Source organism: Gallus gallus, chromosome 4, assembly GCF_016699485.2.
Source record: "Gallus gallus isolate bGalGal1 chromosome 4, bGalGal1.mat.broiler.GRCg7b, whole genome shotgun sequence".
NCBI classification, from domain to species: Eukaryota; Metazoa; Chordata; class Aves; order Galliformes; family Phasianidae; genus Gallus; species Gallus gallus.
The window spans coordinates 53,543,505-53,555,103 of NC_052535.1; the positions used below are offsets into that span (position 1 = coordinate 53,543,505).

General features: G+C 38.5%; 1 long non-coding RNA gene across 1 annotated transcript in view; it reads left to right on the forward strand.

Moving 5' to 3' along the window:
- The first annotated feature begins 921 nt into the window (after positions 1-921).
- Positions 922-11,599, forward strand: part of LOC124417902 — a 29,443-nt gene continuing 18,765 nt past the window's right edge. The window contains exon 1 of the long non-coding RNA XR_006939200.1: positions 922-1,030. This is a non-coding gene — a long non-coding RNA (uncharacterized LOC124417902). The remainder of the gene's footprint in view (positions 1,031-11,599) is intronic.

An 11,599-nucleotide genomic window follows, 5' to 3' on the forward strand; every position in this document is an offset into this window, starting at 1 on the left:
CACTATCTTGCTATAGTAGGAATTAATATAAAACTACCTGCAACTGCAGTGGTATGAGTAGGTTCTTTTGCATACATTAATGAGGAGTTTGTAACAGCAGATGTAAAACATTGACTGATGACACCAAAGCATCAAAGGATGTATTAGTTGCTGCCCCATACAAGGGATAAAATAGGAAAACAAGAAAAGCCAAAATTGAGGTTTTCATGCAAAATAGAGCTCAGGAGCTTTCTATTCTTGGGGAGTCTTCAGGCTTTGCGGTGTTAAATTTGGCATTGTTCTTCATGATTAATATTTGATATAAGAAATAGGCATCTTCACTCTCTGTAAATGGAGGCTCAAGTGTCAGCTGTGCTGGGGCACTCAGTAGTTACTCAATGGAGTGGGAAGATAAAGCAGTGAGACTGCAGAAGAAATGACTGGACAGCAAGATGAAGTTCTGTGCCACAAAAGAGAAAGCCTGTCAGCTTTTAAGCAAGTATTTTACTGAGACAGATGTTGACTTTCTGACTGACTTATGTTTAAAATCCTGCATCCATCCTGATTTTGAGGGTTAAAATACATTTGATTCTGCAAATGCAGGCACACATGCACACACACTTGAGCTTGTAACCAGAAGACACATTTGATCCTAATTTTTCAATCTGTTGATAGTAATGCTAAAGCAAGTCAGAGAGATTAATAAGTACTTGCTCTCTGTCAGTCAGATGTCCAGAAGTGCTCTAAAAACCAGCGTCTGTAACCTGAAATAAATAACTTCAAAAGGAAGACTTGCCAAGTACTTGTGGATAAGAGGTAATGTAACAGTAACATTAAAAATATTGGGGGAAAATCCTTTAGGCTGCTAAGCCCCTTAGTTGCTCCTCTAAAGCCTTAGTTGCTTTCCTTTGTACTGGAATATGTAATAAGAATTGCTTTCAGGTGCAAAGGCTTCCAAATGCCTTCCACAGAGATAAAATCCTACCTACCTGCTTCACTGTCACTGCACCATGAATCTGAATTATCTTGACTTCTAATCTGTGAAATACAGGTAAGATTTAAAAATATTCTCTGCCTTTTAGTTCTTTGTTTTTTTACACTTTCTTCTTGATTAGCTTTGTTCAGTTATTGGATGGATGGAACAATTCATTATATCCATAAAATTTCAACCCATGTGGCAGAACGAGGCCAAATGAAATTCTGCCGAGAGGAATGTACGAACAGGCTTATATAAATACTTGAAAAAATAATACCAAGATATAATTTTTCATTTCATTAGTTCATAAATCCATGGAAATAAATTTTAGATTTAGAATGTAGCCATTCTGTTCTGCTGTAGTGTTTTTGATTACAAGAACTTGTCATTCTCACCATGTTAAAATTTCATGCAAAATGTGTTTTAACTTCTTTTCAGTTAAACTTTTGTAATATCATAAAATAACTTTGGGATTGCTTGCTTATTGCTTGACCTACGGAAAAAAATATTGCCTAAAACTTGTTTTAATGAGGTTGATACAAAACCCCTTACAAGTTTGCATGCATACTACCCCTCACAACACAGTGTTTTGGAGAGTAACATACTGCTAAGTGAAGAGAATGTTTTTGGAGCCTATTTTTATAGCACAAAAATACTATTAATAATCCTGTGGTCTTTGTGTTTGAAATGTATATTTGATGGAGTCAGTTACTTGCAGGTTGAACCTCAGACCAGGAGAAGGAAAAATATCTGGCACAAGCATAGCACAAGTGATTTAAAACCTCTGTTTGAGATGTGCTAGGGGTAGGGCACCTAATGCTAGACTAGATTTCTGATAAGAGATGTGAGACTATAGAGAAGGTGTTTGCTTGAAATGTTTTAAAGGGGTATCAATTACCCTGGGAAAAATGCTTGTGATCCCACGAAGGGAAAATTTTACTTAGACTGAGAATTCCATTTCTGGCATTTAGGAGAGTGTGCAATGAACTGTACGTCTCCAACAGGAAAAATGTCATAGGAGAATCAGTGATTGAAAGTTGATATTAATTCTTTCAGTTACCAGAAAGTACCAAATACCATGAAAAAAAACCTTGACATTTTATCAGATTTATTTGATAACAAATTAGATCTTAGTTTGCCATGGTTAGAAAAAGATAAATCAGTGATGTCTGAAGCAGTAGCCAAAGGGCAAGAAAATGCCTACCACAGTAGAGATACATGCATCTGCCTTTCCTTGAGTTGGTACAGTCTTCATGTTTCCTATAGTGCCGTGTGGGCGTACCTATTATACACTACTGAATACATCTATTTCTGATTCCTTTATTTCTATCTTGAGATTATACTGCAAAACATCAGCCAGCAGTCAAAAACTTTACTTGTATGTCACATTGCATGCACAATATCTCAGTGCTGGCACTAACCACCCACTGAAATGTTTACCTTTAATTACCTTAACAACTTAATGTGCTGAAATTCAGGGCACTGTTGGATGTTAAATGCTTTACTTTACTTGCTGGAGCTGATATGACTTAGGGCAACGCTGTATCTTAAAGCTAAAGATAATAAGCTTTACAACCCTTGTGAAGGGATGTGCAGCTAAGTGTTATGCAGAGGGTGCTGAGATACTAAATATTTGATATGGTGCAATCTGCCATCGGAGTCCACATTCTGCATCATCAAGAGACAAATTGGGTCCTAATAGATTTCCTCCTTTTTGACTTTAGCTAAGGTAAAATACACTTATATATTTACCATGGCTACTGGCAGCCATAGCAGCTTTGGTAAATGTGTGAGATGGGGTCAAATGGTGTGAGCAGCAGGGGAATCTGCAAGGCAACTATATACTCCTGGCTTAGTTTACAAAGTAAATTGGTAAGTTTTTCATAGATAAATTGGACATCAAACAGGACTGTGGGTAGACAAGGTGACTGGAGAAGCAGAATCAAGTGGGAAACAGCATTATGAACGATGAAAGACTTTCCAAGTGGAAATCAGAGAAGACTTTTGTGGTTTGGATTTATCAACCAATATGAAATCTAGGCTGGCAGAACAAAAGGTTGAAAAGCTGAACACGTTGTACTGCTGGGGGGAAAATAACAACAACACACCTCAGAAATATTGAAATTCAACTAGCATTGAGCAAAATGATAAGGGTTTTTAAGGGTTTCAAACATACGTTGTCTGCAAAGTCATAGTAGAACACTCAGAAAAAGGGTTTCAGAGAAACATTTTTTTTCTGTTGGGGATAATGTAGTAATCTCCTTCAAAACAGTTTTCTGCCCATGAAGGAAAAGGAACTGCAGAAAAGTAACTTACTGAGTGGAAAAGGAGTGATGATTTTCTTTACCACTTAAAAGTACTGCATGTCAATCGGATGATAGCAAAACTTCATTATTACACTGGAGAACATGATTATCTTGAGTAGAAAAAAAGAAAAATCAGAAAAATATCACAGAATATGATGCTTCACAAGAAACACTTCCTCTAGTTGATACTCAGGGTATTCTTTTGAAAGCATCAGCTGTTTCTGCCAAATAACAAACAAGTGTGATGAGCCGTGCTAAAGCTAGACCTTGATACAACATAAAGACCCTCCCTTGAGAAAAGGAGAATAGATGTGTTCTAAATGGGAACCAAACTGATGGTGGTTTCAGATGTGTCAGGTGCTAATGATTTCTTTCTTATAAAATGATGGACTGTGAATTCCTTTCAAAGTTTAGCTCTAGGTTCATTTTTCAGTTCTTGTTTATTAGTGTTGGATGACCCAACTCAGAACAGCCAAAAAGCTATCAGGATCTGTCTGTAGAACATTCAGAGCGCAGCTCTGAAAAATTGCATGTTTTAACATGTGAGTTAAAATAGTTGGATGCCTTTTGTTGGTGACCCAGGTACAGAGACAAAAACATGGGTAGATACTGTAGCAGATTAGAGGCAACACACTCAAAATGAGCATCCAGAGTGGCTTTGCTGGCATGGAGATTCACGCAGGTTAATCTGTTTGGCCTTGTCACTGCTGCAATCAATCTACATTTGGTTTAAAGACTAAAGTCAGTGTGGAAATCTTCGTACCCTGGCCCAGACTGCATTGTAGCTGCTGGTTTCCAAGGCCTGTTTATTTATCTTACAGCCAATAGAGCCATGACAGTGGCCTGGGGACTATTTCCTCTTGTACAACATCAACCAAATTACAGACTTTGTTGTTCTGTAAGTCTACGTAAAAGCTCAGAAGGATGGAAAGCAGTATGGAATTGTTCTTCAGCTATACTTGTGCTGTCTCCAGGTGGAAAAAAATTTCTTCCCTCCTTAACACAGGGCAGTTAAAATGAAGTTCAGGTTCCTGGATTATGCTGCTTGGGAATCAAGCAAGTTTTTAAATTTAAGATGAAGCATACCACTTCAAAAATTGATTCCAAAGATAAGTGTGCGGCCTGATCCAAAATAAGGGGATGTGGGGAGCCCAGCTGTGAGGAACAAAGATTTGCACTGTCTGAGTTTTGCTTCAGTTTTTTTTTTTTAAATGTTGGAGACTTAGAACAATACAAAGGAATCCTGGATGTGGGGAAGCTGATGAGACAACAGGAGGGATGTATTTAATTTAATGATGGCGCATGGCTGGGAATGGGATGGGTCTGGCTATTAGTTCCAACTTAATTCCAACTGGCCAGCGCACCTTTGAGTACCATCACCATTAGTTAATTGGCACAGCCTTTGGAAAGCAGTATAAAATTTGCTGGTGACTTGCCAACCTGCTGTGCCTCCAGATGGAAGAAAACAGAGGCCTATATTTTATTAATAATTGCAGGCTATGCAAATAAGAGCCAGCTGAATTAAACTATAAGTGATCAGCTGTCTGTGCTCTGTGTGCCCAAAGGAGCAGGAGAAACCCATGTACAGTACAATTTGGAAAGTAAAAAAATGGTTTCTAAGATGTTTAGGCTTTTGGGATTTTCCTGACTTGTCAGCCATCACAAACTTTAGCTTTCATATTGACTTAAATATTTTTTACATTTACTTATCTTGGTGTTTTACAGTTCTGTTTTTTATGACCAGTGCTTTAGGAGGAATAAATGTGTGATAGGACCATTTGGTGACAGAGAACTCTAAGGCAGATGTGCTAACAGTTAAAGAAATACATGTACATTGAGTCCTTTTGAGCAATTTTTAGTTACTCTTAGCACTGTAGACAGATCAGATGAAACAGCTGAGGTTCAATGCTTCCCAGTACTGGTGCTCAGTAAGGAGGGATTACGGGACTAGTTTTACAAATAACTTGCTTTGGTTATTTCATTGGCTTGGAAATATCTCAGGGAAGTTTTACTGTTGCAGTGCTGTGAAAGCTCATCTGGGGAATTCAGGGAAATAAATGTACTTTGAGGTGTCACCTTGTTAAATGAATGACATGCATTTGGTAGCATGTCATTATACATGCTATATATAGCAAAAAAAACAGTGGTTCAGAAACAATTTCAGTGTTTTAATGATTAGAGAATGTCCATGTAAAACTGTTTCTAGATGATTAGAGATTGTTGTTTTAATATAAAAGCAAGATATTTAGCTTGGAAAAAGATGACTGATGCAAGGTGAGGTCTTAGCAAACATTCCTTCCAAGCACAAACTGCCTGGGGCTGACTGATCTCTGTGATTAAGCCTTGCCAAGATTGACCTAAACTGACACTGAGTAAATTGTTCAGGCTGGCAGCCAAAACATAATTAGAGGGAAAGTTATTCAAGGCAAACTGGGTATTTACAAACTTAGGTATTTTTCTTCACCACTGAGGTCTCGAAATGTGGGTAAGAAGGAGTAGGTAAAGGATCACTGTGATGGATTGTGGTGAGAACTTTTTAGTATATAGCCTGCATTAAGCTACAATTCTCAGAACATCCAATGGACTAAAAGCTCTAAATCCGGATAATTTTTATTTGGCCCTCATAGTTCCTCAGGCATATTTTAAAGAGCCTGAAGCTTTGTCACTAAACTTTCACATGTTTTGTCTCTTTAACCTTACAAGTCACAATGGTACATGTTTGTTATCTGTAGAAGAAACCTCCATGCTTATTTTCTCAACTGTAGTTTTTCCCTGTTCTCAATTCCCTCCTTTTCTTCCCCAATAAAACAGCAGTACCATACAGTTTTGCTTTGGTTTTCCTCCAGAGAAGCTCGTGGAGATGGACTTATATTTACTCAGTTGTAGGACTGCCTGGGATGTGTCTCCAGAAGCAGCTCATAGACCTGATTTATGTTTTACTGTTTGGCCATAAAGTGCTAGCAACAAGTTCCTGTGATGTTGATTAATCTGTTTATTACAGACTTGCTCCTGATCAGATGGGATATTGGTATTGCCTGGCCACTTTGGGCTGGTGTTGCCAAATAGCGGTGTTAGACATCTGCTACCCCTCACATCAGAAGCAAGTGGTAGATAGATAAAGTTGTGGATGTATTTGGCCTGACTTTACACATTGTGAAGGTCCTTCAATGTTGTCTTGGTGTCATAAATGCTCTAAAATAGTCTTCACCTAGGTGCTGAAGGACTGTTAAGCAGTCTTGTTAGCTCTCCTCCCTGTATGTAGCTGCTGCCTGAGGAGTAAACAAGCTGTGAAGTGTCCTGGTAATGCATTCTTCTACTGGGAAGCTTCTATATCTGTTTCTGTCTGTTCACAAAAGAGATTATGAGTTAGCTGCAGTTTATAAACCACCTTGAGAGTCAAAGCTTTCTCTTTTCATCATGGCCGTCTTGCAGTAATTTCTAAGCATCTGTAAGACAGCCTTGAAAGAGATTTGGATAAATAGAAGGATTCTTGACAAAGTGCTCTAAGGTGAAATAAAGTAAAGTTTCTCTGAGATGAGAAGAATCTTCAGGAGATGCTTTTCTTACTCTTAAACAATTGGTGCCATTGTCACTGAGAAGCTAGCTTCTCCAAACAAATGCATGTTTGTTTATTAATAGCTGTTATAACTGCAGTGTACCAGTGAGTTATTTTTCCAGATAGGGGGTTATATAATAAGGCAGCAGTTCAGTAAGTGGAATGAGAAAGAATAAACATAAAAGTGGAGATGATAAAGCATTAAAGAGAGAAATTTTTATAACGCAATATTTGTTTAGTTTTGAAGGAGCTATAATTTCACTGCTGCTGGGAATATCTAAACAAAAGCCTTACAAATTTTAATTTAGAATTCTCAATACAATTACCCATAGGAAAGAGGATCTGAATTCATGTTCATCGATCCAGCCTCAATCTAAAAGCACATAGCATAGATGGGAGGATAAAAGGATGAGAACTGGTCAGTGCTTTTGTTAATTACTTGGACAAGAGGCAGGATAACGGCCTTTTTAAATCCTCAGAGCAGATCAAGCAGAGAGGGAGCCAGGAATATACTGGAGGACAAGCTTAGGATTTGGAATGGTCTTGACAAATTAGAGGTTTAGTCTGGAATGAATTAGATTTCATCAGCAGGTAGAAATATGAAGACTGGTACTTAGGAATAACAATGGCATGGGGAGAGCTGGCTGGGTGACATATGGGGCATGACAGTTTCAGGTGGAAGACTGTAAAAAGTGACATCCCACTATAAAAATGAAATATAAATGAGATGTATATTTTGTGAGGAAGAGGAATGAATTCTTCCGCATTAAGGGGGGCTATAAGAAAGTAGAAGACAGATTCTTTCGCAGGGTCTGCTGTGACAGGACAAGGGGAAATGGTTTCAAACTAAAAGAGGGGAGATTGGGAATGAATATAAAGAAGTTTTTTTAAAGTGTGGTGAGGTACTGGAACATGTTCCTAGATATGTGGTGGATGCCCTATCCTTGGAGACACTCAAGGTCAGGCTGGAGCTCTCAGCACCTGATGGAGCTGTAGGCGTCCCTGTTCATTGCAGGGGAGTTGGACTAGATGGCCTTTAAGGGTCCCTTCCAACTCAAACAGTTCTATGATTCTATGTCTTATTCCGGCTTCTCCTTGAGCACGATACCAAATCCAAGAAATCAGTATAGAGAGAGGAAAAGAGAGCTATTGGAAGCATGGAAACACAACATGTGAGGAAGATGAAGCAAAGGATTTTCTTTAGCCTGAAGAAGAGAGGATTAAGAGGATCTGTCTTTTGCACATATTTAGCATCTGTTGTAGGGTGGGAGGAAACAGCCTGTTCTGTCTGACTGCAGTTGGTAAACTGAGAATGAACAGGCTTAAATTGAACTGAAAAAAGTTCAGAGATGCATACTAGGTCTTTTCAACAAAGATACTGAAGTGCTAGTCTACATTAGGAAGACTAATCTCTGTCACTTTAAGTCTTCAAGACTAGCCTGGAGAAACACATCAGGAATAGCATACATATGGCTGGTCTTGCTGAAGTATACAACTCTACCTTTGGCCCTGCAGTGTGGTGACTTTTCTGTCTGAGCAGCTTTCATGTATATTAAGCAATAGTGTATCTGATAATGATACCTTTCCATCCCAAATTACAGTACAAGAGTGAATAAAATCAGTGATGTTTGAGAAGCTTATAGAAAAGGCAGGGCAAGCCAAGTAGAGGTTGAACAGAAGCTTTGTTCCCTCTGTAGGTGCTTGGTGATTAGTTTTGATCAGCAGTCTTTCCCATGAAGTTGTTAATCAGCCAGAGTGGTGAAGAGAGGAACAAGGAGGCTGAGCATCACCGTGTGTAAGTGGCAGAATTTATAGTCTCCTGCCACAGAATAATCTTTCTAGCACTGCATAAACACATCTTTGGTCCCCTCCTCAAAACCTGCTCTTTTCCATACTTACTGGCTTTTTGCAATTATATCTACTTTCACATGAGGAAACTCAAATTGCTTGCCTTGTCAGCAACCATACATCCCAAATGAATTTTCTAATTTGTCTCATAAAACCAAGTAACATGGTGGTGGTGACTCATTAAAAACAAAGATTGAAAAGCAGCATGTGAATGGGAAAGCTGAGAAAGGGTTAAAAAATCAGTTTGCAACGGGGCAAACATAATGGCTCTTGCCACCTTTCCTCTTGAAAGAAGTTGAATCTTGCATTTGAATTGAAAATTTTAAAGGTACATAATGTTCCCAAGCTGCTTACATGAGAAGTGTAAAGATTGGAACTAATAAGCAGACTCCAGTGGACTTTGCATGCTGCCTGCTCGCTGCTGGCAGCTGCTCGCCAGTTAGCTGAAAGAACAAAAGCACTATAAAGATGTGCAGTTTCTTTGAATCAAGTAAAATGGTTTCTGTTGTTCTTGTATTTTTATTCCTTGCAAAAATGCCGATTACTTCCTCTATGTCTACCTACCTACTAGGTGTTGTATTTACTATTTCATTAGCTGAGAACCTTTTGAAAGTTACTTTCTAGTGGTACAGTGAATTCAACATGAATGTTTGCTGGAATAAACAAATCTGTTGGGCTGCGCTTTCCATTTGATAAAGTGTCTTTCTTCAGGCATTTGGTATTAGAAATTGCCCTTTGTTGTCTGTTTATACAAGCTTTACAGTACTTCAAGCTTCTTAGCTTCAAGCACTGTGCAAGAACTGTCAATCAGTTTCTATATTTAGAATTTATTATAAAATAGGTGCATGGCCTTAAAATGCAAAAAATTAGTACTGAATTGTTAATGTTTTACTCTTTGGATGTATTTTGTTATGTGATGAAAAACACACAGTATCTTCCATATTTTCCTAGTTACCTGCATTGTAAAAGTACAGAGACTCAGGATTTTTAAAACAGAACTGTAACAGTGTGGGCTTCAGGGCTCACCAGAAAGGATATCTGAAATTCAGGCTGTCTTTTCATTCTGGAGTCAGCCAAAACCATTCAAATTGTGTCCCAGATGATTCAAGGTTGTGTGTGGAAGTTTGTCACCTATTCGGATTCCATCAGGTTGAAGGAATCGAGGATTGAACTGAAAAGTATCCATTCTAATTGCTGCAAAAATATGGGCCTGAGATAAACAAAGCCCCAACTTGGAAGGAGACACAATTGGTCATCTCAAAGCATGTTGCATCTCAGAATTTTGCCTCTTGTATGAAAATATCTCCTTTGCAAATAAACATTTCTGACAAGCATCTGTTCACTCAGCCATCACATCCTGCAGAGAAATAGCTGGAGAAAAGGATAATGAAATCAGGTAGGGAGTAGCTCTGTAATTACTACTGTGAAGTAGGCTATGTATCAAATTAATTTGTTTCTTGATTCTAAATTTGTTCAGACCAGGAATTCTCTAAACAGAGCAAGGAAAGCAGTGCAGTCACTTGCAAAGCCTTCCATTTTGTTGTTTTGGGGCTTGAAAAGACTGCTAAGTTCAGTGGCTTGTAGTGTAGGAGGTTGCCTACCCAGGGGGAAGAATAAGCTAAAATTGAAAGGAGTTAATTTGTCTTTCTTAAGTCAGTGGTAAAATTGCTATGGGCTTTTGACTTGTCAAAACCAGTTCATCCACCCCGAAGTTAAATCTTCATCTTTGAACACCTGATGAAATCACATGTTAGAAGGTGAGCTGAATCTTGACACACAAGAACACTTCTTTCCTCTGTCAGCCTGCTTCTGAGTTACCTTGTCTTGTTCCAAGACATAGTCTTGTTCCATGACGCTTGCATAAAGTTCACATACACTTTATTGGAGCACTGCCATTCTCTAAGCAGTACACAGGACTTCAGAAGGCTTGAACATTTTTCTCCTCTGGTGCTCAGCGAGATGCCTGCAAGTTCTTTTCATAATTTCATGACAGATAATAGCTAGCCTTCCCTTTTTTATACCCATAGAATCTCATTAAATGCTGTTTCTTTATAATAGGTGATGCTTTCACAAAGGAAATGGTTTCAGACTCCTTTGAAAAGCTGACTTTCAACATGAGACTCTCACTGCAGCCACAATTTCAATTTTGACTCATTTTTAGTATCGAATCTACCTGAAACAACTTCTGAGGTTCTAAAATGCACCAAAAATTACCAACCCTGCCTACAAGTCTGCTATCAGTGCTGAACAAAGTAGAAGTAGTGCAATATCATGAAGGACTGTTTTTGCAAGTCTCACTTAGATCAGAAGTGAAAGTTTCTGAAAGTGTGAATAGGAAGCTGTCAAGAGCTGTTAGTCAAGTACTGAAAGTGGAGGCAATTGAGTAACTTCAGGCAGCTGCTTGTGCTTGTCAGCACTGAGTTGGTTTCTAATTTTCTTTAAAAGGGGATTAGAAAAAAAAAGTTTGATTGTGTTATTTTAAAAATGCTGGCATTTTATGCATGGTTAACAACCTGAATTAGCAGGCCTCCTATTGCCTTTCTCTGAATAGTGCCTCACTTCAAGCTGTATTTTCCAGTTTCTTACACCCTTCTACTTTTTCCAGTGTGAGGCCTCCCACACACCTCTGTGTGGCAGCTGATGGGGAAAGACTAGTTTTCAAAAATCACACCCTCCTTTCTGAGGAAGTAGAATGCCTTTCTGTGCTGAAATTCATAGTTTTCTCTCTAGCAGCATCATGGTTTGAACCCAGCCACTGTGTTTCTAGCCACAGTAATGTAGTACAAATGCCCATGGTGCAATAACAATGCAAATATGATTGACACCACTGAAAGAATTAGGACAAATACAACAATTTACTACTTGTGGAATACCGGAATGAACTATTTGGTAACTTCTCAGCAACAGCTAAACTAAGGCATTTCTGTAGCTTTT